Genomic DNA, 26,238 nt, shown 5'->3' with positions numbered 1-26,238 from the left:
GGCAAGGAAAAGAAATAAAAAGCACCAAAATTTGAAAGGAAAAAGTAACACTATCTTTACTCACAGATGACAACATGATCTTATATCTGCAAAACTCTAAAGATCAACACACACACACACACAAACAACAACAGCAACAACAAAAAAACTGTTAGAACTAATAAACCAGTTCATCAAAGTTGTAAAATACAGTATCAATAATCAAAAACCACTGATATTTCTATACAATACCAATGAAGAGTCCAAAAATAAAATTAAGAAAACAATTCCATTTATAATAGCGTCAAAAATAATAAAATACTTAGGAACAAATTGAACCAAAAAACTGTAAAACTTCTTTTCTGTAAACTACAAATCATTGTTAATAAAAAATGAAAGACCTAGGGCCGAGCCCATGGCACACTGGGGAGAGTGCGGCGCTGGGAGTGCTGCGACGCTCCCGCCGTGGGTTCGGATCCTATATAGGAATGGCCGGTGCACTCACTGGCTGAGTGCTGGTCACGAAAAAGACAAAAAAAAAAAAATGAAAGACCTAAATAAATAAAAAGACACCCCATGTTCATGGATTGAGAGATTTAATGTTGCTAAGATGGCATTACTCTCCAGATTGATCTATATGTCCCTAACAAAATCCCAGCTGGACTCTTTACAGAGATTGACAATCTGATTCTAAAATTCATATGGAAATTCAATGGGCCAAGAATAGCCAAAACATTCTTGAAAAAGAAAAAAGTTGGAGGACTCATACCTCCCAATTTCAAAACTTACTACAAAGGTACAGTAATTAAAACAGTGTGATACTGGCTTAAGGATAGAAATATAGATCAGTGGAATATAATTGAGAATCTAGGGGGAAAAACATACGTTTATGTTCACTTGCTTTTCAACAAGGGTGCCAAGACAATTCAATAGGGGAAAGCACTGGATATCTATCTACAAAAGAATAAGGTTGGACACCTACCTCATATCATATAAAAACATTAACTCAAAATTGTTTATACACCTAAATGTAAGTGCTAAACCTATAAAGGTCATAGGATAAAACATCAAATAAATCTTTGTGACCTTGAAGTAGAAAATAGTTTCTGATCTATGACATCAAAAGCACAAGGGATAAAAGCAAAGATAGATAAGTTGAACTTTATAAGAAATAATAAAAAAGAATATAAATCAATTAAAAATGGGGAAAAGATCAGAATAAACATTTTTCCAAAGAATATATACAAATGACCAATAATACATAAATAGATGCTCAATATCATTAGCCATTAGAGAAATGCAAATTAGAACCACAATTTCACACCCACTAAAATGTCTATAATAAAAAAGATAGGCAGCTGCAGGCCCCACCCACACCTGAACACTGGAGGGGCATGCAGGCCCAACTGCCCACTGCACAGGCTGCTCAGGTGAGCACACAGGACCTGAGCTATACCTGAGAATCATAGCAGCCACAGGCCCCACCCACACCTGAGCACTGGAGCCCAACTGCACACCACATGGGCCACTCAGGTGAGTGCACAGGACCCATGCACTGACCGAACAGGAGCTGAGGCAGCCCACCCCACACTCAATTGCACTGATACAAGAAGAGTCACCAGCAGAACCTATAAATAGAGGAAAAAGGCTTCCCCCTCATAACCCATTCCAGAATGACAGAAGAAATAAGTGTTCTACCAGATTACCAAACATCAGCATAAAAATTCTAGAACTAAAAATAAACAAGAAGATATGACACCACCAAAGGAATATGGTAATTCTCAGGTACCAAACCTCAAAGAGCAGGAAACCCTCAAGATGTCTGAAAAGGAATTCCAAAGAGTGTTTTTTAAAAAATTCCAAGAAATAGGAGAAGAATCAACTAGAGAACACAATGAAACAAGAAAAAATATCCATGATCTGAAGAGGGAAATTTACAAAAAGATTAATAACTTAACAAAAGAATGTAACAGAATTGCTAGAAATGAAGGATTCTCTCAATGAAATAAAAAACACAACAGAAAACTTGAGCACCAGGCTACAGAAGCAGAAGAAAGAATCTCAGAACTTAAAGATGGTCATTTTGAAATAACCCAGGCAGACAAAAAAAAAAAAAAAAAAAAGAAAGAATTTTTTAAAAATGAAAATTTAAGAGAGCTTGCAGACAACCTCAAGTGAACAAGCATCGGAATCATGGGTATTCCAGAAGGGGAGGAAAAAGGAAAAGGCAATGAAACCTTATTCAAGTAATAGCAGAAAACTTCCCAGGTATACAGAGGGATGAAAACCTTCAAATCCAGGGAGCCCAAAGATCCCCAAACAGATTCAATCCAAAAAGATCCTCTTGAAGGCACATGAGAGTCAAACTGGTAAAACTCAAAGACAAAGAGAGAATTCTAAAAGCAGCAAGAGAAAAGCATCAAGTCACATATAAGGGAGCCTCCATCAGACTAACAGCAGACTTCTCAACTGAAATCTTACAGGCCAGAAGAAAATGGGATGATATGTTCAAAAGACTAAAAGAAAAAAATGACAGCCAAGAATCCTTTACCAAGCACAGTTATCCTTCAGAAATAAGGAAGAAATAGTGTATTTCCCTGACAAACAAAAATTATGGGAGTTCACTACTGCACGACCAGTCTTGCAAGAAATACTAAAAGGAATCCTGCATCTGGAATCTGAAAAATAATAATCAATATCATGGATTTACAAGAAAGAGCAAAACCCACCATTAAAACCAAAATGCAAATGAGAAAGAGAAATAAGCTAAATCATGTCACCTCAAAAATCCAACTAACATTGAAGATGAAAAATAAAAGGGGAAGAAAGGAACAAATGATGTTTAAAACATCTAAACAAAAAGAAGTATAATGATAGGAGTAAAGCGTACTTATCAATACCAACCCTAAATGTAAATGGATTAAACTCCCCATTCAAAAGACACAGACTGACTGATTGGATTAATAAGCTAGGCCTAACTATATGCTGTCTTCAAGAGACCCACCTCACCTATAAAGACAAACACAGACTAAAAGTGAAGAGAGGGCAAATGATATACCATGCAAATGGAAACCAAAAAGGAGCAGGGGTAGCTATTCTTATATTGGATAAAATAGACTTCAAACCAAAAACCATAAAAAGAGACAAAGAAAGCCATCATATACTGATAAAGGGATCTATCCACTTAGAGGATGTAACAATCATAAATATGTATGCATCCAACAGTGGGGCACCTTGATATGTAAAGCAAACACTGTTAGACCTAAAAAAAGAGATAGAACGAAATATGATAGTAGTGGGTAACCTGAACATTCCCCTCTCAGCATTAGACAGATCTTTCAGGCAACAAATCAACAAAAAAACACAGGATTTAAACTACACCTTAGACCAATTGGACCTGTAAGACATTTACAGAACATTGCATCCAACAACTAGAAAACATACATTCTTCTCATCAGCACAGGGAGCATTCTCCAGGATAGACCACATACTAGGTCACAAATCAAGTGTTAGCAAATTTTAAAAAACTGAAATCATCCCAGATATCTTTTCAGGCCACAATGGATTAAAACTGGAAATCAATAACAAGCAAAATTCTGGAAACTACTCAAATGCATGGAAACTGAACAAAAAGCTCCTGAACGACCTATGGGTCCAAGAAGAAATTAAACAGGAAATCAGAAAATTTCTTGAAACTAACTAAAATAAAGATACATCATACCACAACCTATGGGATACTGTAAAAGCAGTACTAAGAGGGAAGTTTATTGCAATAAATGCTTATATGAAAATAATGGAAAGATTTCAAATAAGTGACCTAACACTACACCTCAAAAAAACTAGAAAACCAACAACAATCCAATCCCCAAAGTAGTAGGTGGAAAGAAATAATGAAGATTAGGGCAGCACTAAATGAAATAGAGACCCAAAAAACAATACAAAAGATCAATGAAAACAAAAAGTTGGTTTTTTGAGAAGATAAATAAAATAGACAAACCATTAGCTGGGTTATCAACAAAAAGAAGAGAGAAGACCCAAATAACAAAAATCAGAAATGAAAAGGAAGAAATTACAACCAATACCACAGAAATACAAAGAATCATTAGAGATTATTATAATCAATTGTACACCAACAAATATGAAAACCTGGAGGAAATGGATAAATATCTGGACACATACAAACTACCAAGACTGAACCAAAAAGAAATAGAGAAACTGAACAGGCCATAACAAGCAATGAGATTGACTCGGTAATCAGCAATCTTCCAACAGGACTAGATGGCTTTACAGCTGAATTCTATCAAACCTTTAAAGAAGAATTAATATCACTTCTCTTCAAACTTTTCCAAAAAATTGAAGTGAAATCCATTCTCCCAAACTCATTCTATGAGGCCAGCATAACCCTGATACCAGAACCAGATAAAGACACAACAACAACAACAAAATTACAGGCCAATATCCTTGATAAACATAGATGCAAAAATCCTCAACAAAATGCTAGCAATCAGATTACAGCAACACATGAAAAAAATTATACACCATGATCAAATGGGATTCATCCCAGGGATACAAGTTTGGTTCACCATATGCAAGTCAATAAATGTGATACATTACATCAACAAAACCAACAACAAAAACCATATGATTATCTCAATTAATGCAGAAAAGGCATTTGACAAAATTCAAAATCACTTCATGATTAAGACTCTCAGCAAATTAGGTACAGAAGGAAATTATGTCAATACAATAAAAGCCATTTATTACAAACCAATTGCCAATATTATCCTGAATGGAAAACAGGAAGAAGACAAGGATGCTCACTTTCACCACTTATATTTAACATAGTATTGGAAGTACTAGCCAGAACAATCAGGCAAGAGAAAGAAATAAAGGGCATTAAGATTGGAAAGTATGAAGTAAAACTGTCCTTGTTTGCTGACGACATGATCTTATATACAGAAAAACCTATAGACGCTACCAAAAAACTCTTACAGCTGATTAACAATTCCAGTAATGTTGCGGGATACAAAATCAACACCCCAAAATGAAGAGTGTGTTTATACTCCAATAATACACTAGCAGGAAATGAAATCAAGAAAGCAAGCTCATTTACAACAGTTGCCAAAAAAAATAAAATACCTAGGTATCAATTTAATCAAGGGGGTGAAAGATCTCTACAATGAGAACTAGAAAAAACTACTGTAAGAAATTAAAGAGGACACAAAAAGGTGGAAAGACATACCATGCTCTTGGATGGGAAGAATTAACATCATGAAAATGTCCATTCTACCCAAAGCAATGCATGGATTCAATGCAGTCCCCATCAAAATACCAATGACATTTTTGACAGAAATAGAAAAAGCAATCCTAACAGTCATATGGAACAACAAAAGACCCTGATTAGCCAAAGCAATCCTAAGCAAAAAAAAAAATAAAGCCAGAGGCATAACACTAACCAACTTCAAATTATAGTACAAAGCTTTTGTAACAAAAACAACATGGTACTGGCATAAAACAGACACTCAGAGCAATGGAACAGAATAGAAGACCCGGGAATCAACCCACATACTTACAGCCAACTGATCTTTGACAAAGGCAGCAAGAACATATATTGGGGAAAAGACTGCCTCTTCAATAAATGGTGCTAGGAAAATTGGACATCCATATGCAGAAAAATGAAACTGGACCTGTACCTCTCACCATATACCAAAATCAACTCCAAATCGATTAAAGACTTAAACATAAGACCTGAAATCATAAAATTACTAAATGAAAATATAGGGGAAACACTCCAGGTAATAGGACTGGGCAAAGACTTTATGAATAAGACCCCAAAAGCACAAGCAACAACAACAAAAGAATAAATGTGTGATTATATCAAACTAAAAAGCTTCTGCACAGCAAAGGAAAGGATCAGAGGAGTGAAAAGACAACATATAGAATGGGAGAAAATATTTTCAAACTCTGCATCCAACAAGGGATTAATATCCAGAATATACAAAGAACTCAAACAATTGTATAGTAAAAACCAAATAATCCAATTTAAAAATGGGCAAAGGAGATGAATAGACACTTTTCAAAGGAACACATACAAATGGCCAAAAGGTACATGAAAAAGTGCTCGGCATCACTAGTCGTCAGAAAAATGTAAATCAAAACCACATTGAGATATTATCTCATACTAGTTAGATTGACCATTATTAAAAAGACTGAGAATAACAAATGCTGGTGAGGATGCAGAGAAAGGGGAACACTTTTGCATTGCTGGTGGGACTGTAAACTAGTACAGACATTATGGAAAACAGTATGGAGGCTTCTCAAACAACTACAGATGGAGATACCATATGATCCAGCAATCCCACTACTAGGTATATATCCAAAGGAATGGGAATCATCATGTCAAAGGGATACCTGCACTCCCATGTTCGTTGCAGCTCTATTTACAATAGCCAAAATATGGAACCATCCTAAGTGTCCATCGATGGGTGACTGGATAATGAAATTATGGTATATATACACAATGGAATACTACTTAGCCATAAAAAAGAATGAAATTCTGCCATTTTAAAAGCATGGATGAATCTGGAGAAAGTTATGTTAAGTGAAATAAGCCAGACAAAGAAACAGTAATACCGCATGCTCTCACTCATAACTGGCTGCTAGGAAGGAAGGGAGGGAAAGAAGAAGGGAAGAAGGAAGGAATGAAGGAAAGAAAGAAAGAAAAGGCCACAATAATATGTTGAACTTTCAGAAGGAGAGAACAAACCTAAGGATATTAGAGATGGGGAGGAGGGAGGGAGGGAGTTTGGGATGTGATAGGTCAGGCAAAGGGTATAAAGAAATATCACAATTTGTAAGAATATAATAATAACAAAAAATTTTTAATAAATTTTTCAAAATATGGATAATAACACGTGTTAACAAGAATGTGGAGAAATTGGAGCCCTCATAGATTCTGATGGAATGTAAAATGGTGCAGCTTCTTTGGAAAACAGACTGGCGGTTACTCCAAAGGTGAAACATAGAGTCTCCATATGACCCAGAAATTCGACTCCCAGTTATATACACAAGAGAACTGAAAACAAAAACTTGTACACAAATGTTCATAGCAGTATTATTTATACCAGCCAAAGTGCAGTCAACCCAAATGTCCATCAAATGATGAATGGATAAATAAAATGTGGGATATCCATACAATGGAATGTTACTTGTCAATAAATAGGAATGAAGTTCTGATACATGGTACAACATGGATGAACCTTGAAAGCACTGTAGTAACTGAAAGAAGGCAGTAACAATACTGTATGATGCATTTACATGAAATATTTAGAATAGGCAAATCTATAGATTTAGAAAGTGGATTAGCACTTGCCTGGGTTGGTGGGGGAAGTTTGGAGATCAATGGGACATTACTGCTGATGGGTACAGGATTTGTGGTTTATTTTGGGGGTGATGACAGTGTTCTAAAATTAATTGTAATAATAGTTGCACAACTCTGTGTATGTACTAAAAACCCTTGAATTATACACTTTAAAATGGTGAGTTGTTTGGTATGTAAATTATATATCAATAAAGCTTTTATTTTTAACTAGAAATAACCAATTGAAAATATGGTGGGGAGAGTGAGAAACAGAAAGCGAGAGAGAGGTGAGTGTTGCTGAAAATTGCTGAAGTGACTGGAAACTGAGGCTAGGTGGTCCTAGTGATTATACAATGAGAGAGAATATCCTAGAGTTGGCAAAGTTCTGCAAAGCAAATTATTCTACAAAGTAAATTACTAGGCAGGGATCAGAATATCATAACCTAATTCTTTCCAAGCATTGCCAGGAAATGTGTTCACAAGCACACCCTCTCAGCTAAAGTTTGTTTTCTACCATTTTCTTCTTCCCTGTGGTGCTTAGCTGCAAGCTTCTGGTATTCCAGAGCTGCTGCTGCCACCGCTGCTGTCACTGCCACCACTGGCAATGTACAGCAAAGATAGTACTACTCCTGGCAGCTGGTGTTGAGGGCCTTATTGTCCACACCATGGATCTTCTTTTGAACCAGGCTATGCCTCCATTTTTAGGCTACATTTAACAAGAAATCTCCCAAAGCGGGACCGTCTCATGTTTCTTATCTGCTGTTTTTGGTAAAAGAGCTCTCTCATTGTTTCTCCTCTTGTCACTCTCTTTAAAACTCAAGTTTCAGTTTCCCAAGATCTGGGCCAAAGACACTGCAACCAATGCTCTATTCAGTTTTACCTTTCTCTCTCATGCTGTTTGCTGCTCTTGATTCAAACTTGTGGGCCTCTACCCTTTTGTTTTTCCCATACGGAATTCCTTCGCAGAAGGCTTCTAAATTCCTCATCTAAATAGATCCCTTAAGAGACCACCCCATCAGTCCTCTAGACATGTCTGAATACTACGCTAAACATTATGTGCCAAGATCCCCCTGCTCCACCCCATAACTAACACAATCTTTATTCAATCATTCATATATTATTTATTAAGTACCTATCAGGTGTCAGGCCCTATTCTAGGCACTGAGAGGTGGACACAATGCAATCCCTGCCCTCATGGAGCATCTGTCTTGAGGCAGACAGACAACAAACAAGAGATTACGTGATTTATTATTTAATTGTGTTCTATAGGAAAAGTATAGGCTTCTGTGACAAGGAGGATACAACCAAGGCTGAGGCAGCAGGAAAGCTTCCTTCAGGAAGTAATATTTCAGCTGCATTACAGAGGCTGTGGAGGAGTTAACCAGGTGAAGGGGGTTTGAGGCAGAGAGATGAGCTTTTCAGACAGGGCGAACAACATTCATTCATTTGTTCATTCCTTAATTTATTCAGCAAATATTTAATGAGCACCTATTATGTATTGGGCATTGTGCCAGGTGATGAGGATACAGTAGTCAAACAAAGGAACAAAATTCATGTTCTCATGTTGCCTACATTTTAATGGGGGAGAGGCATAAACAATAAATACGTAAAGTAATTGGCATGTTAGATGATGTTAAGTTCTATGGAGATTTTTTAAAAAGCACCAAAAGGCAATAGGGAGTGATGGGGAAGCATGATGGGTATGGGGAAGTGGAATGCAGTTTGCAAAGATCTAAGGTAGGGAGGCTCCTAATACTTTTCAGAAGCCAAAAGTAGGAAGCATGGCTCTGGAACAAAGAGTGGATGCTTGTCCTGATGCTACTACTAGTACTAACTTTACTTTGTTTTCATGTACATCATTTCACACACTGCCCAGTCTTGTCTGGCCCCTGCCAGCACATCATAGTTGACCCTTCTTCACCAAAAGCTTTTGATTCAGCATGTTGTGGGGGCAGTTTCCATAGAAACACGCCTTCCACTTTATAATGGAAGTCAATAGAGAATTAGAGAATTAGGATTCTCTTTACAGAAATATGTTTTTAGCCAATTTTGCTGGGTTGCAAACGTGTTTATGGAAATTAATATCTTAGAGCTTTATATTCTAGCTGAGTAGGTCAGACAAAGGTGAAAGCATGTTGGCAGAATGACCAACTGTGCAAAGGAAGAGAATTCTGATTTCCAGAGAAAAGCAATGTTCAGTGACTTTTGCAAAGCAGGGAAGTGGTGGATCTGGCTTTCCCAAGAGGTGATTTGTAGCCGAGTATTCAGAAGCCATGTCTCCTTGAACAAGTAGGCAAGTCAAAGTTCATCCATGTTTGTCAAGAATGAATCTATATTGCATTTCCAGAATGAGTTCCTGACACACCTGACAGATTGCATGGCATTCAAGTAAAAGCCCTAAGAAATAGTGTAGTTATTGGTGTTTAAAGTGGAGAAGAGGAGGGAAACAATATAGTTATTCAGCAAACACCTTTTAGTCTGGCTCAGTCATTTGCTATCTATATGAGACTGAACAAGTCTAAGCCTCAGTTTCCTCAACTGTAAAATGAGAGTGGGAATACACATTTCACAGGGTATTGCAAGAAAAGAATGAGACAATGAATTTGAGAAGTATTTCAGGGTAACAATAGCTAAGTTTTATTGAGATCTTACTATCTACCAGGTACAGTTTTAATCATAAGTTAACTTAATCTTCACGACAACTCTTGGAAATTGATACTATTATTATTCCTCCCACTTCACAGATGGGGAAACTGGTGCTTATGTTAGGTAACTGGTGAAATGTTAGGTGGTTTACTCAAGGTCACACAGTAAGTGGCAGAACCAGTATTAAAACTCCAGCGATCATGCTGCTAACTCTCATACTACACTGCCTAGGTAGCAATTCAAAGGACAAGAGAGTTAATTTCTGAGAAGGAGGGTGTAAAATATATCTAGTAAATAGCAGAAATGGGATTCAAATGAGTCCTGACTCCAAAGTCTTTTTTTTTCACTATGCAGCCTTCTGACAGCACAGTAATAATAGTAGCTATCATCTGTTGACTGCCTATTTACCAAGCACTTTGTATGCAGTACCACTAGTCTTCATAAGGTAGATAACCCTACAAGGTAGATACTATTATCCTCATTTGACAGATGAGGAAAATGAGCCTCAGAAAGTTGTTCCTTGTCCAAAGTCGTACAGCTCAGGGTTTGAATCCACATCTACCTCACCCCAGAGCCTGTGTCTACTGCACCTTGCTACCATTCTCATGAAATGTAAAGAGCACAGGTGTTCATTGTTTGTATTGTATGGGTCAGAGTGTGTGACTAGAAGCATCAGCTGTATGCTTTTGGGAACTCAGTTGATTTTATTTTACAAGAGGATGTTGCCAGTTGGCTGTCATCTTCCAACTCCTACAATGTCCACAATCTAATTTAAGGTGGCACGTCTGCCTCTTTCTAGTATCCCTTCCCTTCTAGCTCTTTCTCTCCCTCCCATTTCTCCCTCCTGTCTCCTTTTTCTTTCCTTCCCTATTCTCCTTTTGTTCTCTTCCTGTTTCCTCCTCCAAACTTCTCTCCATTTATAGGGCCATCTGAGTTCAGGCAGGGGAACCTGAGGACATCTTCTCTGGGATGGGTTGTCTTCAGGGTCACATCAACCCTGGAACTGAGTGAACCTCTTGCAGACAGAGGTCCTGATCAGGGTAACCTTGCATTGAATGAGGAGCCTAGCAATTGGCCCAGCCTCATCAGGTGTTTGTTGAACTCGTTAACTGAACCAAGCTCAAGAAATAACCTATTGTTCTTTGTAGACATCCCTTAGGAGCACTCATCTCTGGAACTGTGACTGGTATAAGAATTTTCTGCTCATTAGCTTTTTTAGACATTTTATTCTTCAAATGTAAGTGCCTGGTACTGTCTGAAGAATGGAGAAACAAGGAGAAGGAAGTAAGGTCCCTACCCTCAAGGAGCTAGGAATTCTGAATCCAATGTGGTAGCAGACACATGCCCAAATACTTATAACACACAGTGTTTAATAGAGATTTATACTACACAAGATGTCATATGAGCCTAAAGGAAATAGCCACTCATTCTTCTTAGGAGAGTAGAAAGTCAGGGAAGGCTTCAGTGAATAGGTGACATTCAAGCTAGGCATTGACAGGTGAGCAGCAAATCCCCAGAGAAGGAGGGATGGATATACCAAGCATAACAAAGAACTTATGCAAAGGCACAGAAAAATGAAAGAATAAGCAGCTTCTGGGAACACCAAATAGATCAGTACTTCTGGTAAAGGCTCAACTCCATCCCTTACCAGCTATGAGACTGGGGCTAAAGTCACTTGTTCCTCTTGGCTTGCTTCCTCCTCTGTTAAATGTTAAGCATAATAATAATGATCATCTTAACCACACTGTGTATCTCATTAAGATTGTATGAGGAGCAAATGAAACAGTTAACATGGGATTCTGGCATTGTGTGAGGGTGTGGCTTTAGCCATTCTTTCAAACCTTTAAAGGCTATCTGAGAGTAGATGTGAAACAACTTTATACATTGTAAAATACCATACACACATGCATTGGTAATATTTTAAGTCTCACGGGCCAAAACCACAGCCCCACAGAACAGGTTTCAGCTACCTGGCTCCAACCCCTCTTCACCTAGTTTGGTGCTGGGACTCCCCACTCTCCACTCCACCTCCTCATCACCGTGGCTGCTTTTTATCAGTTTATGTGAGGGGGTATGTGAGCAAGACTATTTCCCAACATACTCCCACCCATTCTATTCTTACCTTTTTACCTTTTTGTCCCTGGGCCCTAAATGGGGACATTTATCCTTCAACTCTCCCCTCCTCACTTCATCCTCCCCCACTTCATTCTGGGAGTTTCAGGCAGCCTTTAACTCTCCTCCTTTATTCAAGCGTTTAAATTCCGGTGTCTGAGACCCCAATTGTCAGTTCCAAGGTCCTATTCATGGTGTCACCCAGGGTTTGAAGGGGAGTAGTGTGTGTCTGAAAGACATCATGTAAATAGACCTCCTGATGATCTGCCTTAACCTCCCAGGGTTTCAGTATAGAATGAAGGGTTGGGTTACATTTGTATTTAAAGTTTTAGTGGTTAGATCAAATTTGGTAAACAGATATGTTTTATTCTGATTCATGATATAGGCAGGGAATATGTGCCATGAGTAAGTAGTGTTGTATCACAGGAAGCATGGCTGAGTCCATGGTTCTAAGTTCTATTGAGGCAATGGGCTTTGTAACTTATCCTTGGCAGTAGTCTATCAGTTACATCTACAGGCAGATGATTATATCTGGCCCCATAAATGTCATATGTAAGAGTGTGTGTCTTTCCCTTTTGGATAATTCTAAAATCATAAAAGACAATACCTACATCTTATGGATTTATGCATTTTCTTACCATGCCTAGCCTAGTGTTTGACACATAGGGGCTCAGTTAATTGAATGAATGATAGCTACTTGAGTAAATCAGTAAATGTTCAGGTTGGGAGACAGGATGGCTTGACTTGAGGATTCTCAAGAAACCCTTGCTGTTTGGACTATAAATGCGACAGGAACTTGTAATTGCCTCCTGGTGATAGGGGAGCCAATACTTTCCCAGGGGCAGGCACTTATTCTATATTATAACTCTAATGGTTAGGTAGTACATTGTTGCTTCCAGCCTGCCTTTCACAGCTATTTCCCTCTACCCTGGAATTGAAAAGTAAATCAGACATTTTAAAATTTTAATGATAATTAATAAGCACCTACTATATGTCATGCACTGGGATAAGCAATGAGTTCCACAGAGACAAATAAGACATAGCTTCTGGCCTTGAAGAGTTTGCCCTGTGGTCAGAGAGACAGACTTATATTCATGTACCTATAATATAGAAAGGAAAATGAAGCCAAGCTTTTATGAACAAATCTATGTGCTGCATAAGGTCAAAAGAAGGGGATATAATTTCGGTCTGGGAGGATTTACTGTGTTGAATGGTGACCCCTCTCCCCACCGCCGCCAAAGATGTATCCAAGTCCTAATCCTTGGTACCTGTGGATGTAACCTTATTTGGAAAAAGGCTCTTCGCAGGTGTAATTAAGTGACAGATTTTGAGGTGAGATCATCCTAGATTAACATAGTAGGATGTAAATCCAATGACAAGTGCCCATTTAAGAAGATGAAAAATACAGAGACACAGGGAAGAAGGTTATGTGAAGACAGAGACAGAGATCATAGTTATGCTGCCACAAGCCAAGGAACACCAGAAACTACCAGAATCTGGAAGAGGTAAGAAAGGATTCTCCTCTAGAGCCCTTGGAGGGACTGTGGCCCTGCTGACACCTTGATTTCAAACTTCTGGCCTCCAGAATTGTAAAAGAATAAATTTCTGTTGTTTGAAGCCACCAAGTTCATGGTAATTTGGAACACTGCCTTGTTCTAAATTCACTTGTTTGAAACACACCCTTCATTCTGGGCTGGAGCTTCTTAGGGTACATTTTGCTTCATAATCCCCAGTGCTATGTTCTTGGGGATTCAGCATGAATGTTTATGTGGATAGGCCTGGAGAGGCTAGTTCAGGTAAGGCCAAATCTCAAAACCAGCCAGAGCTCCTGTCTCCTTTCTAAAGTAATCTTCTCATATTCTCTTTTTACCTGTGTTAGTTATTTCACGGTCTTAGCCAGTCCTTATTCACCACATTATACTACAACTATCACCACCATTATCAACATCAGCAGCAGAAGCAGCAGCTATTAACAGGATAAGAGGAGAATATCATAGGAACTGCTAGTGTAGATAGAAGGAAACATACACCTTCTCCATCAAAGACCTAGGAGAGCCTTTTTACGGGAAGGGAGATTTCAGAATTTCTGGAATACACGCATGAACAGACACATTTATTATACTCCTGTATATGCCAAGCCTTTTGTGAGGTGTTTTCGTACAGTTTAACTCATGAACTTCTCACAACTTCTTTGTGAGGTGGAGATTATTACTGTTGGCCCCCTTTTACAGATTAGGAAACTGCCTATGGCTTTGAGAAGACTCAGTAAACTGCCCAGGATCACATTAGTAAGGGGCAGAACCCGAGGTCAATTGATTCCAAGTATAGTGCTTTTTCACTACAACACAGCTCATTCTTCATTCTTTACCTGGGTTGGTAGGGGTGAGGGAGTTGGGTACACTCTGAGGTATTGAATTTTATATGAAGAGGAGTTTTTAAGGTCCTTTTCTTAAAGGAGAAGAGGTCGCTATGTCCAAGAAGCCATGGACCAGACATTTCTAGAGCTAGTTGAGCTCAGTCTGTCTGTCTTGCCTCACTTTGGGGCTACTACTCAAACCATGAGACTACATTGCAACTTCCAACAGTGCACATTTGGCACTAATACCTCCCACACTGAATAAGACCTGTGAGTCTTTGCCTGAGAGAGAGAGCTCACACTGTGTAGGGTGCTCTGGCGGAGCCCAACCCAGGGAAACCCAAAACCCACATCACACACTCCTTATATTATCCACAGAACTGCATTGCCATCCAGGCACAGAGCCGCATGATGGAGAGCTTCACTTCACTGTCAGATTTTGTTAAATAGGCCTGCTGATCTCTGTCCATGGTCCTGTCCTGAATCTGGACTCACTTCCTTACCACCCCCACCCCTGCTCCCACCTTGCTCAGTGCTGCCAGGTTATAAGCATCTTTGGCCATCTTTGGTTTGTGGTTGGAACTGTGTAACAGGACTCTCTAGGCTGTTTGGCCCGGCTTCATCTAGGGCTTCTCCAATGGACATTGACAACTGAAGATGGAAATGGTTTTCTCCAGAATTAAGTCCCTTAACTTTGGGTCACTCAGCTTGTCCCAGTATGTTTCAAGGGCTCACCCTGACAGAGGAAGTACTCAAGTGGCAGGAGCTGTCCCTGCCCAGGATGGCTTTGAATACTGCAGCCAAGGCACCTGAGCATGTTGGGCAAATGAGTGCAGGACACCCCAGACATTCTGGACTGGAACCAGCACTTTGCTCATCTGGCCTCAATTTGTGGGCCCCACTGTTGCCCCTCTCCTCCAGCAACTTAGCTCCATCTCCATAGGACAATATACTCAACCAACAGGTTATGTTTGTTTGTTATAAAGCTTCAAGGAAGCAGAAGGGAGGAAAAGGTTTGTAGTGGGACAGTTTGTTTGAATAGGTTGTCATGAACAGGTAACATGTTGTATGTGAAAGTATATCATAAATCATAAGTGTTCATCATTGCTATCACCTGAACCCTAAGGGTCACTGCCTCAGCTAGCTACCTATCTAGCATGTGGCCATGACCTTTATTTTCCACATTTATAAAGTAGGGAATGAGAATTTAAGGGTAAAATATCCTAGAGTTCCAAAGCCTCCCCAGTCTGGCCCCACTCACCGCCTTCAAATTTTGCTCGCTCCCTGAAGCAAGCCCTCAGCTCCAGCCATGCTGAACATGTCACTAAGTCCCAAGTACGTTGCTCGCCATCCTGCCTCAGCACTTCCTTTGCTCATGCTCTTCCCCATGCTTGATATGCTCTTTTCCTCACTGCCTAGCACAGTTCTACCTCTCCCCCAGGGCCACCAATCCTGGCGCATGCCAAGGGACCCCAAAATCCTTTGGTCCCCTGAAGCCCTGACTTACTCTTACCTTTCACCTAGCCTTCATTCTGCACAGCCCGAGAGTATTGCTTTCCTATGTTTCCATCTCCCGCACTAGACTATAGGCTCCTTTGAGGGAAAAAAAAAAAAAGAAAAAGAAAAAGAAAGAAAAGAAACGTGCCTTTAATTGTCTCTGTTTTCTCCTTCTGTGACCTAATACAGAGCCTGAACCAAATACTAGCTGAATAACTCCCAGAATGGGGTTACCCTCCAAAGGCTGCCAAAAGGGGGAAAAATGAACTGTCTGTCTATTGTCAGGAAGGAGAGCTATAGTTTTCTAATTTTTGTTTAGGAAAAAGGAAGAAAAGTATTGAGGCAGCTTGTCAGTTCCGTTGTATTTAATGGGAGCCCTCAACATGCTGGGTGCTGCCCGTCAAACAAAAGGAACAGCCTATGTTGGTTTCAATTCATCGATCTCTCAAATCTGACCCCCTGAGTTCCTTTGGGGGAACTGTTCTTTGAAATTCACCTGGGAAAGGTACCATAAAGTCCCAGCCAGAGGCCATTATTATGATTACTATATAGTCCCTAGGCACAACAGTGGTATAGTATATGAAAAATAATATGGTATTTTCCTTCCTTATATATGCATATAATATCATAATAATGTTATTTATGTCATTTGCCTTCTTTTATCTCTCTGGGCTAAGACAGGACATAAATTTGGGCTGAAAAACATCCTGTATCTGGCCTCAGCATGATGGAAAGAAACTTTCTGGGTCCATCTCCAGGATGGCAGCATCTATTACGCCTCAGAAATTTCCAGACACTGTAGCTCCCTTCACTGGACATAGGCTGAGTTGTGGGGCTGTTAGGGAGGTGACATAGCAGGCTGAAAACCACAACACCCTTGGACCTTGGTTAGCATCTGAAATGCCGTGGCCATTTTGGAATACCAGTTCCAGAGGCTGAGAATCATCCACATGTGTAACGTGGAAGTAATAGAGGGTTAAATGTTTTGCCCAAAGAGAAACTCCAGTAAACCCTCCTTAATCTTCATTATCAAGCTCTATTAGCCAGTGAATAAAGAGGTTATGCTCCATGTCCCCCATGGCGACACTGAGGTTCAGAAAGGTCCGGTGATTTGCTGAACACCACACAATTTATTTGTGGTAGAATTAAGATCAAAACCCAAGATTCTAGGTCCTACTCTCATACTCCTTCATTACCCCACTTTGCCTTAATGGATATGCTACCATTGGCTGTTAAATAGCAGGAGCCAATTGTTCCCAAATGGTACTTTCTGGCATTGAAGTCTCATGGTGGTTCTCCCCTTTAGATCTGCCTTGCAAGGAAGACCACTCTATAAAAGACCCTCTGTCATCTTTTTAGTCAATAAAACCCCAGATAAACGGATGACAGGAACTAAGACAGCCCTGTCCTGAGTTCTGCACACAGCAAAGAATGCCTTTATATTGAGTGCCTCTGTTGTGCTGATCACCGTGTTCAGACATGGGCACCAAAGTTGAAAGTACCTGCTCTCCTCTTCATAAGTGAACAATCTAGAAGGGAAAGAAGACACATATAAGCAGACAGTGTCAGTACCACATGCTAAGCGTAGTGATTAAGGTAAACACAGGTGCTATGGGAGCACAGAGGGGGACACCCAGGCTAGTCTATGGGTAGGGATGAGGCCTCAGAAGTTTCTTGGAGTAACTACGGTTAAAATCAGTGTTTGGCCCACTGAAAGCACTCACTAAAAGTTAGCCATTTTTACTATGACAATAGACATTATGCTTGCTCTCAAGGAGCTCACAGTATAGCAACGAGAAAGTAGCAATACATAACTGTGATAATATGCAATTCAAGCTAAAATGGTCTGTTGGAGAAGACAAACATGGATAAAAGCTCACATTCAATGAAGGCTGCCTATGTGCCAAGCACTGTTCTGAGGACATTATATATATTCCTTCATTTAGTTCCCACAACAACCCTATGTTTAATCCCATTTTCCTCAATTATAGGTGAGGAAACTGAGGCACAGAGAGGCAAAGTAACTTGCCTAAAGCAACACAACTAATGGATGGTGTTAAGTAGTCACAAATGAGAAAGAAGAAAAAGCAGCCCCTGACATCTAGAGAATGGCCTGGCACTTACAGGTAGGCCATGCTCTTCTGTCGGACGTAAACAATTTCACAAAATACCAACATTAGACGAAGTTACTTTGGGAACGTGATAAAGTGAGACAAAACGAGGCCATTTCATAATGTCTAAGCACAGACAAAAATAAGGTCACTATGCCACCCACAAAAGCCTTATCCCCACTTTAGTCTGCCTTCCCTATAGATAAGATTTATTAAAATGCCCAGTGATAGAATTGCCATTGCTTTTTGATGGCGTTCAATATAGAATCAATCCCCACTTCCTTAGGTCCTCCCCCAAATTACCCAACTAAAGCCCAAATCCTATAAGTCCTTTCTCCCACCCTTTTACTAAGACACCCTGTGGTTTCCTATTGTATTAGTTTGCTCGGGCTGCCATAACCAAATGCAACAGACTGGGTGGCTTAAACAACAGAAATTTATTTTCTTATAGTTCTGGAGGTTAAAAGTCCAAGATCAAGGTGTCAGAAGTTTTGGTTTTTCCTGAGGCCTCTCTCTCCTTGGCTTGCAGACAACCACCTTCTAGCTGTGTCCTCACTTGATCTTTTCTCCGTGTGTGTGTCCCTGGTATCTCTGAGTGTGTCCAAATTTTCTCTTCTTAAGGACACCAGTCAGATTGGATTGGGACCCACCCTAACAACATTATTTTAACTTAGTCACGTCTTTAAAAGGCTCTACCTCCAAATATAGCCACATTCTGAGGTACTGGGAGTTACAGCTTCAACATACGAATTTTGGGGAGACACAATTCAGTCCATAATATTTATGTGGTGGTTTCTCCCTCACTGAAACAAGTAGAGAACCCAAATTGTTTGATGACAGGTGTGTTCCTGGTAGTCTTTGGCTGGAGGGCATTGACACAAATTATAAACGCTAACTAACTAATAAGCAACTAACTTTAAAAAGGAAGAATAGCATATGTGGTTACTACCGAAAACAACGTGATTTCAAACAATGAGAAAAGAGCAATTCATTCTAGCCATTGAGATCCAGCCAATAGATGGGTGGCATTTTACATGTTCAACCTTTCTTGTTTGTTTCTTTGTTTGGTTTTGCTTTTAAGGTCAAAGGCCGCATTTTATTTTTCTTCTTATTTATCCCAGTGCCTGAAAGATGCAAATGTATTGCACAGTGCCTGACAGATGCAAGACAAATAAGACGTTGTTCCTATTCTCAAAATATATATACCTAACATCTTTGTGGTTCAATTTTCTCACTTGTAAAATGGGGATAATAAAGTTGTGTTTGTTGTGAGGACTAAATAAAATATGTAAATTGTTTAGTGCAGTGTCTGGCACATAGTAAGGACTCAATAAATGTTGATTATTTTTAAATGAACAATTATTTATGGATAAATTTTATAGATATAAATGGGGGGAGGGAGGACAAGAGTGTTCCAAACAGGTGGAAGGGCAGAAACAAAGTCACAGAGCTGTAAAAGGGTTCCCTGTGCCCATATAGACACTTTATGGCTCAGGGATAAAAGACCCATGGAACAGTGCCTCAGACTTGAAAAGGTGACCCAGACTTTTTTGGCAATGGGATATCGAGAAGATTTGTCTCCTGTACTTCCCAGGAAAAGTCTATTTCTGGGAAAGGTTTGTGGGACAGGCTATACAGGCTCTGTTGAGGGTGATGGTGAGAAGTTGCACACATCAGATCTCAAAGGCTGAGCCTTCGTAGCAAAATGAAGCTGTAGCTGTGGCAGCTGAGAAACCTGCCTGACTGAAATTGGGCCCTGCCTGACTGGAGAAGCTGTGCTTTAGTAATGACTTGCTCGAGCAATTGCACACAGAGTAGCTGGTTTTACCCCATCTGTTCTAGCACCAACCTTTGCATCTCTTGCTCTGGGTCCTAGTGATGATGACTCAGGCCCCAAACTTACACCCAGAGCTCCAGGAGGGTTAAATGGTTCCTGGTGAGTTGCTCTCCAATCTTTAGCTGTTTCCTGTTGGGTTCCCAGGATGTCTGAAGGGAAGTGACCACCTAAGAAATTTTTAATGACAGCAGTCAGGCAAATCCCATTTCCTTCCTGGCCATATTCAGGTTCCCTTCTTCTCTCCTTTATTCCAAAAAACACCCCTCTTCAATTCTCTGCCTTCAACCAACCCTTCCAACACGATCCATCTTCCTGGGGGCCTAGGCCCTGAAGTTAAGGGTAGGTAGAGGTTGAATGGTTAGATGCTTAGTGGACGAAGCCATTCAAATTTTCTTCCTCAAACTTCAGAGCGCCCCTCTCGGCACACACAACTGCCCTAAAAGGCGTGGGAGAGTGGTGTCTGGCTGGGTGTCTGCCGGGAAAAGAACGCAACAGTGGCGCGGTGGACTGGGCGGGCTGCAAGAATGAGAGTGGGGGGCGGGGTGGGGGTGGGGAAGGGGGGTGCGCGCCCTTTATGACAGGTGGCCGCGCAGTGCGCGCTCCCGGGCGCCTAAGGGAAGGGAGGGACAGACAGACAGAGTGGGAGGGGGCACATGGGGAAGGGATCGTACAGAGGGTAAGGAGAGAGCGGGAAAGAAAGGGAGGGCTGTGGTGGGGGGGACGCGTCCAGCAAGAACAGCCGTGTTGGAGGAAACAATGGCAGGGGCAATAGCGATGGTGGCAGCCGAGGCAGCTCCACTCTGGGCACCTTTCTGAATGGGCAGAGGCAGCTCTGGAAGAAGAGGGAACCTGGCAGCGCCCGCAGAGGCTCTGAGAAAAGCGGCAGAGGGAGGAGAAGGAGGAGGAGGAAGAGGAGGAGGGGGGAGGAGGGGGGGACGAAGCAGGGGGAGAACCCGAGAAGGAAAACCAGTAGCATCAGCAGCAGCAGCAGCAGCCGCCGCCACCGCCACAGCGGTAGCAGTAGCAGCATTTAGCAATAGCTTTAACAGCGATAGCGACAGGAGCAGCCGCCCTCCTTCCCTCTGCCTCTCGCGGACCACCACAGCCACAGCACAGAGCGGGCTCCAGGCGCCGCGCGCGCAGCCGGCTAGTGAGGTAGTCCCGGCCCGGGCGAGCGGTAGTGTGGGCGAAGCGCGGATCCTGGGAGCAGTCCGACAGCCACCTAGCCTCTGAGTTTCAGGGCCAGAGCCCGACACTTCTGACTACATCTAGCGCGGCGAAGGCGGCGGTGGAGCCTTAGGGAGCGAGCGACGGAGAGAGGCGCGTCCACCTGGCGGGCCCGGCGCATGGAGCAGAGGCAGAGGCGGCGGCGGCGGCGGCAGCATTAGCAGTAGCAGCGGCGGCGGCGGCAGTAGTCCAGCCTTAACTGCGGCCGCGCCAGCTCCAGCGCCTGCTGCCTGAGCCCGCCAGCGACTTGCGCCTCGGGAGTCGGCCTGTGAGGTGAGTACGAGCTCTGCCATCCAGTTCCCTGGCCTTCTCGCCGGCTCCCCGGCTGGCTCGGGGTGGCGGCGGCAGGAGGTGGAACGAATTGGGGGAAGCCGAGCGAAAAGAGGAGGAAGGGAAAACGGAGGGGAGGACGTCTGTGTGTGAATGGCGTGCTTATGTGTGTTTGTGTACGAGGAAGCGAGGCCGCGAGGGCGAGAGATCCCGGCTCGCCCTGACAGGCACTGCAATCTAGGAAAGGCCTCTGTGCTTGCGCCGGGGGGAGGGGAAGCGAGCGGGCCAGAGCTGCTGCGCTCACACGCACGCAGCCCGGCAGCGGGAACCACCAGAGTGCCACCTCCTTTCGGGTTGGTGCCCAGGAGAGCCCGGCTAGGGAATGGGGCACTGGCATGGCATGCTTAGGCGGGAGCGGGAAAACGCACGGGGCAGCCGCGGCTGGGCGCGGGGGCCAAAGCCGCAAAGGTGCGAAGCCGCGTCGTCCGCGCCTCCCCCGCGGCACGCGCCACCCGGCTGGGGCCGCGTAGGGGTATAAGTTGGGGGATTGACCGAGCCTCTCCCATCTGGTCACCTTTGCGGAAATTGGCCCGCGGCCCCTTTCCGCTCTCGGTGGCAGTCAAATGGATGCTTTCCTGAGTGGCTTCTGTAGCTTCTCTCTGCCGCGCCCCGCAGCACACGTCTGCTCAGGTCTCGTACACCCTGTGGGGTGGGGAGGCCGCGAGCCGGCGCGGGCAGCGGGGCCCGCTCCGAGAAAGTGTGGAAACCGCGTTGCCGAGTTGGCGCCGTTCAGCTGAGGAATCCAGCGGTTTCAGCCTGACTGCTTCTGTCTGTTTGATTCGCGAGGGACCGAATCACCCGCGCAAGGTTTTCTGTCTTTTTCGAAGTTAAAAAAAAAAAAAAAAAAAAAATTGGCATCCACATTTTGACACCAGCACTCTTGATTTTTGTTGAGGTTTTGGTTGAATTTTGGAATAAGTGGGTCTCATATTTTGCTTCTGGGATTTGGCTCCTAGGATATTGTTTAATTCTGTGCACAGCAGACACTTAGCTATGTGGCCTTTTTCTAACGTTCCATTTTCTAGACTGTTATCTGAAAAGACATGATTTGTGTGTAGGGCTGGCAGGGCTGCTTTAAAGAAGCATCTAAAGCATTTTGACCCCGGGACTTAAATATCTCCTCAGTTGGTTTCGGTGAAGGAGCAGAGTGTGCTGATCGTTCCTGGAATATTTTGCTTAGAGAGAAAAGGTGCTCCAACGTCCTTCTCTGAACTACTAGAGACGTTTGGGTTTGGAGAGGTGAATCTCTCTTACATCTTTTACATATGAAGTAACGTATGACCAAACGTTTAATTTACAGCGGTAACGTTCTCATGGCTGGGGAGAACTTGCATTTATTGAAAATATATTTTTAAAAGAGAACAAAAAAGCCCTAAGTAACTGTCATTTTACATATTAACTGGGAAACCGGCTAATCAAATAAAACTGGCTGAGTGTTTGAAACTCTATCCCAGTGAAATATGTGGCTGTGAATATAATTAACCATCTGTCTAGTGAACAATTTAAATTTGGGCTGGTACATTTTTATTACAGTGTCTAATTTCTTGTGCATTCTACCCAGCAGTAACAACAAAAACGTTATTTGTTTACTAGGTCAAAAATGTACTTGTGTGGTGGTGGAATTTTCCTCCCTCTCCCCCCGCCCCATATCTTTGGTAGTCCCCACACTCCTTGACCTGGGAGGTCAAAATGAGCCTCTTGCCTTTGCAAATGGCATATTTACAATAGAGGAACTCAAACCAGCTCTGGCAGCTAGTGACTAGACGTTTTTGCTTCTTGGAAGTACTTTCCAATATTTTACCTCCCACAGAACCTAGATAGATTGCATGCATTTGAGTTGAAAAGATATAATTTTTTGTGCACATGTGTTCAGATGGGGTAGGGTGATTCAACAAAATTTGTAAGACTTGAAATTTGGCTCCATTTACTTTCTCTTATTCTACCTAATTCTCTATCTAGCTCTCCTTTAGCTGTCCCAGCTGCCCCTCACACCCCACAAATATACACTCACAAAAAATCGCATCCTTTTGTCCTTTCAGCCAGTTTTTTTGGTTAACAGTATTCAGATCTGTGATTTCAACAATAGGAGGAGAAACTGCCTTTTTAAAAAAAAATCAGAAGTGGTAAAATACCATAACATAAAAGGACATTGTACCTATTTAGAAATTTACTGCTAGGAAAGAAAGGAACAGAGTTTGGATAGAGATGAAATAGCACAGGGAATATAAGATTTTGGAGACTTCCATTAAATAGCTATTGTTAACATAACATAACAATATTAAAATATACCATAGATTGATGATTGATTATGCAGTAGGCTAGAGAAAGTCATTTAAAGGAAAATACTTTTAAAACAAATATTTGCTGAAATAACAGCTCTGATAAACGGACAACAATTAAGTAAGCACATGGCAGAATTTGACATATGTCAAGTCTGTTCAATAATTCAACCTGTTCAGTGAATAAATCTTCAATGCATCAATGCTTTTTAACACACACACACACATGCACACGCACATGCACACACACACGCACACACACACGCAAATCTATAACTCCCTGTTGTCAAAGTCAAACAACTGCAGAACACTGCCCCTTTTTCTTTTACTCAGTCTGTCTTCCCTCTTTTTCTTTTTTCCACAATCTTCTGATTACCTGTAAACTATCCAGTGAGTGGAGAGAACTAAAGGTGTGGTGGTGTCACCTGTGTTTAGGAGATGGGAGAAGAGAGATGAGAAAAGTCATAAGTGCTGGATTTAAAACACTCAAAGATGTGCTCATGGATCCCTGACACAATCACTTTGGAGGTTCTAGTCTCACTGAAGTATTTGCTTAGGAGAGGGACTGGCCTTACCAAAGAAGCATTGATTGCAGTTTCTGTCCTGAAGTACAGTTCTACTGAATTTTTTCTTCTGTAAAGGAAGAAAAGGAAATCTTAAATAGCCTTTGACTCTGTTACATTATCTTTAAACTTATTTACCTGGTGGCACATACATAGTTTAAGTGTTCCTGCTTGCAGTAAGCAAAAGGAGAGAAGGACCAAAATAGGTGATAGAGAAGGGGGTTGGTTCACTAAGGAGTAATTTATTTGACTTTCTTGTTTTTCCCATGTTAGGGATTTCAGGTTTGGACATTAAAAACGTATTTTTTTCCTTTTACCTCCTCTGAAAAGTTGCCCACCAGCTCCCTGACTGACAGTTTCTCTGCCAGAGCACCTTTCCAAATCCAAGATTATATGGTTAGACATGAGGAACTAGTGGGAGTACCCATGCCACTTCTCCAGAGCTGATTGAAAACAAAACAAAGAGCAATGGATGAGACTGCATCACTTGGGGCTACCTTTAAGTTCACGCCTTTTATCTTGTCCAGAAAATTTCTTTTTAGGCAGAGATGAACACTCCTTTCTTCTCAAACAACACTGGCTTTGTACATCAGTAAGCACATCACAACCTTGGGGAAGGCTGGTCTGGGGTGTAGTCAACCAGGGGAGTGGAGGGTTGGGGGAAGCTGTCTCTTAGTGATGGTGGGGCCTTTTGCAGGCCAGCTACAGGTAGGGGCAGGGACCTTCTTTGTCTCTCTTCCCTGCAGTCCCTCATTGCCCGCAGTGATTCCCAGTCCTCCACTAGGGAATGTGGTGCTCTTTTTGGTCTTTTTCTGTAGGTAAGTGCTATGATTTGATGTCTTTTGCTTCCTTGTTCTATTGTGGAAAAGAAACTGAAGTCTTTGGGACCAAATACTATGCACACAATTATTAGTTTTCTAAAGGGTGTTTCAATAGGTTATCTTATCTATCCTCAGTGAGATAATTTTAATATAAACAATTATCTACTGTTTTCTCATGCATCCCCAAACCCCTTTTTAAAAATTTCAGTTTCTCTCCCTCCGTTGTCCATTTCAAGTGTTACACAACCAGCCTAAGCAAGAAGCTGCTCCTGATGTTTACCCCAAGGGGGTTTAGAATTTTGAGACCAAGATCATACCTTGGGCCTGAGTGCTGGAATAGTGTCAAGCCATCCTTCATCAAGAACAGGGGTAGAGATTCATTTCATGTGGGGGAAGTTAAAGCATTTCCTCTATAAAGGACTATAAGTAGGGTGAGCATATGCTGTGGTTTACACCTATTGTTCTGGCATAATTATTTCACCCTTGAAAGTGTCCCAGTTTGGAAACAAAAATTATGGTCACCTATAAGTCACCTTTGAAAGAAACTATGCTTCCTGATTTGAGGAGATGGTTATATTTGTAAAACTTGGGGGATAATGAGCTTTGGAGATGTAATAGTGCCTTAACCTGGCGCAGCCTGTCCTTTCCCTAGCCAAGAGGTCTTTCTGGAAGAGAAGAACCCCAGAAATGATTCAGGCTTTGGGCTTGACAGAATTGGATTATTGGGTCCAAAGACAACCCTCCAAAATGTATGTGCGTGTTTGCACGTACACATGCACACAAAGGGTTGCTATCTGCATGCTGGAGAGTGGCTATTCTTACTTTCATGAAAGACCAATAAGAGGTTATAAGCTTAAAGTTTATCAGGAAAAACTTATGTTTAGAGAGAACATCCTGACCATGGTTGTTGTGAGAAAAAAAGGGTATAGTCAAGGGAAGTGTGAATTCTTCATTTCAGAATACGTTTGAAAAGTGCACAGGCAACTCTCTGTCCCAAATAGTTTGCATGGGGTCTTGCCTTTTATATATAGTTTTTCCATTTGTCTTTTCTGTAGTGGATGAGATGATCTTTTAAACTGCCTCCCAGTCCTAAGTATTAGTGATTGGCTTTCATTGATCA

This window comes from Cynocephalus volans, chromosome X, assembly GCF_027409185.1.
Source record: "Cynocephalus volans isolate mCynVol1 chromosome X, mCynVol1.pri, whole genome shotgun sequence".
In the NCBI taxonomy this organism is placed as follows: domain Eukaryota; kingdom Metazoa; phylum Chordata; class Mammalia; order Dermoptera; family Cynocephalidae; genus Cynocephalus; species Cynocephalus volans.
The sequence above is the reverse complement of the archived record's forward strand: the minus strand, read 5'-3'. Positions refer to the sequence as shown.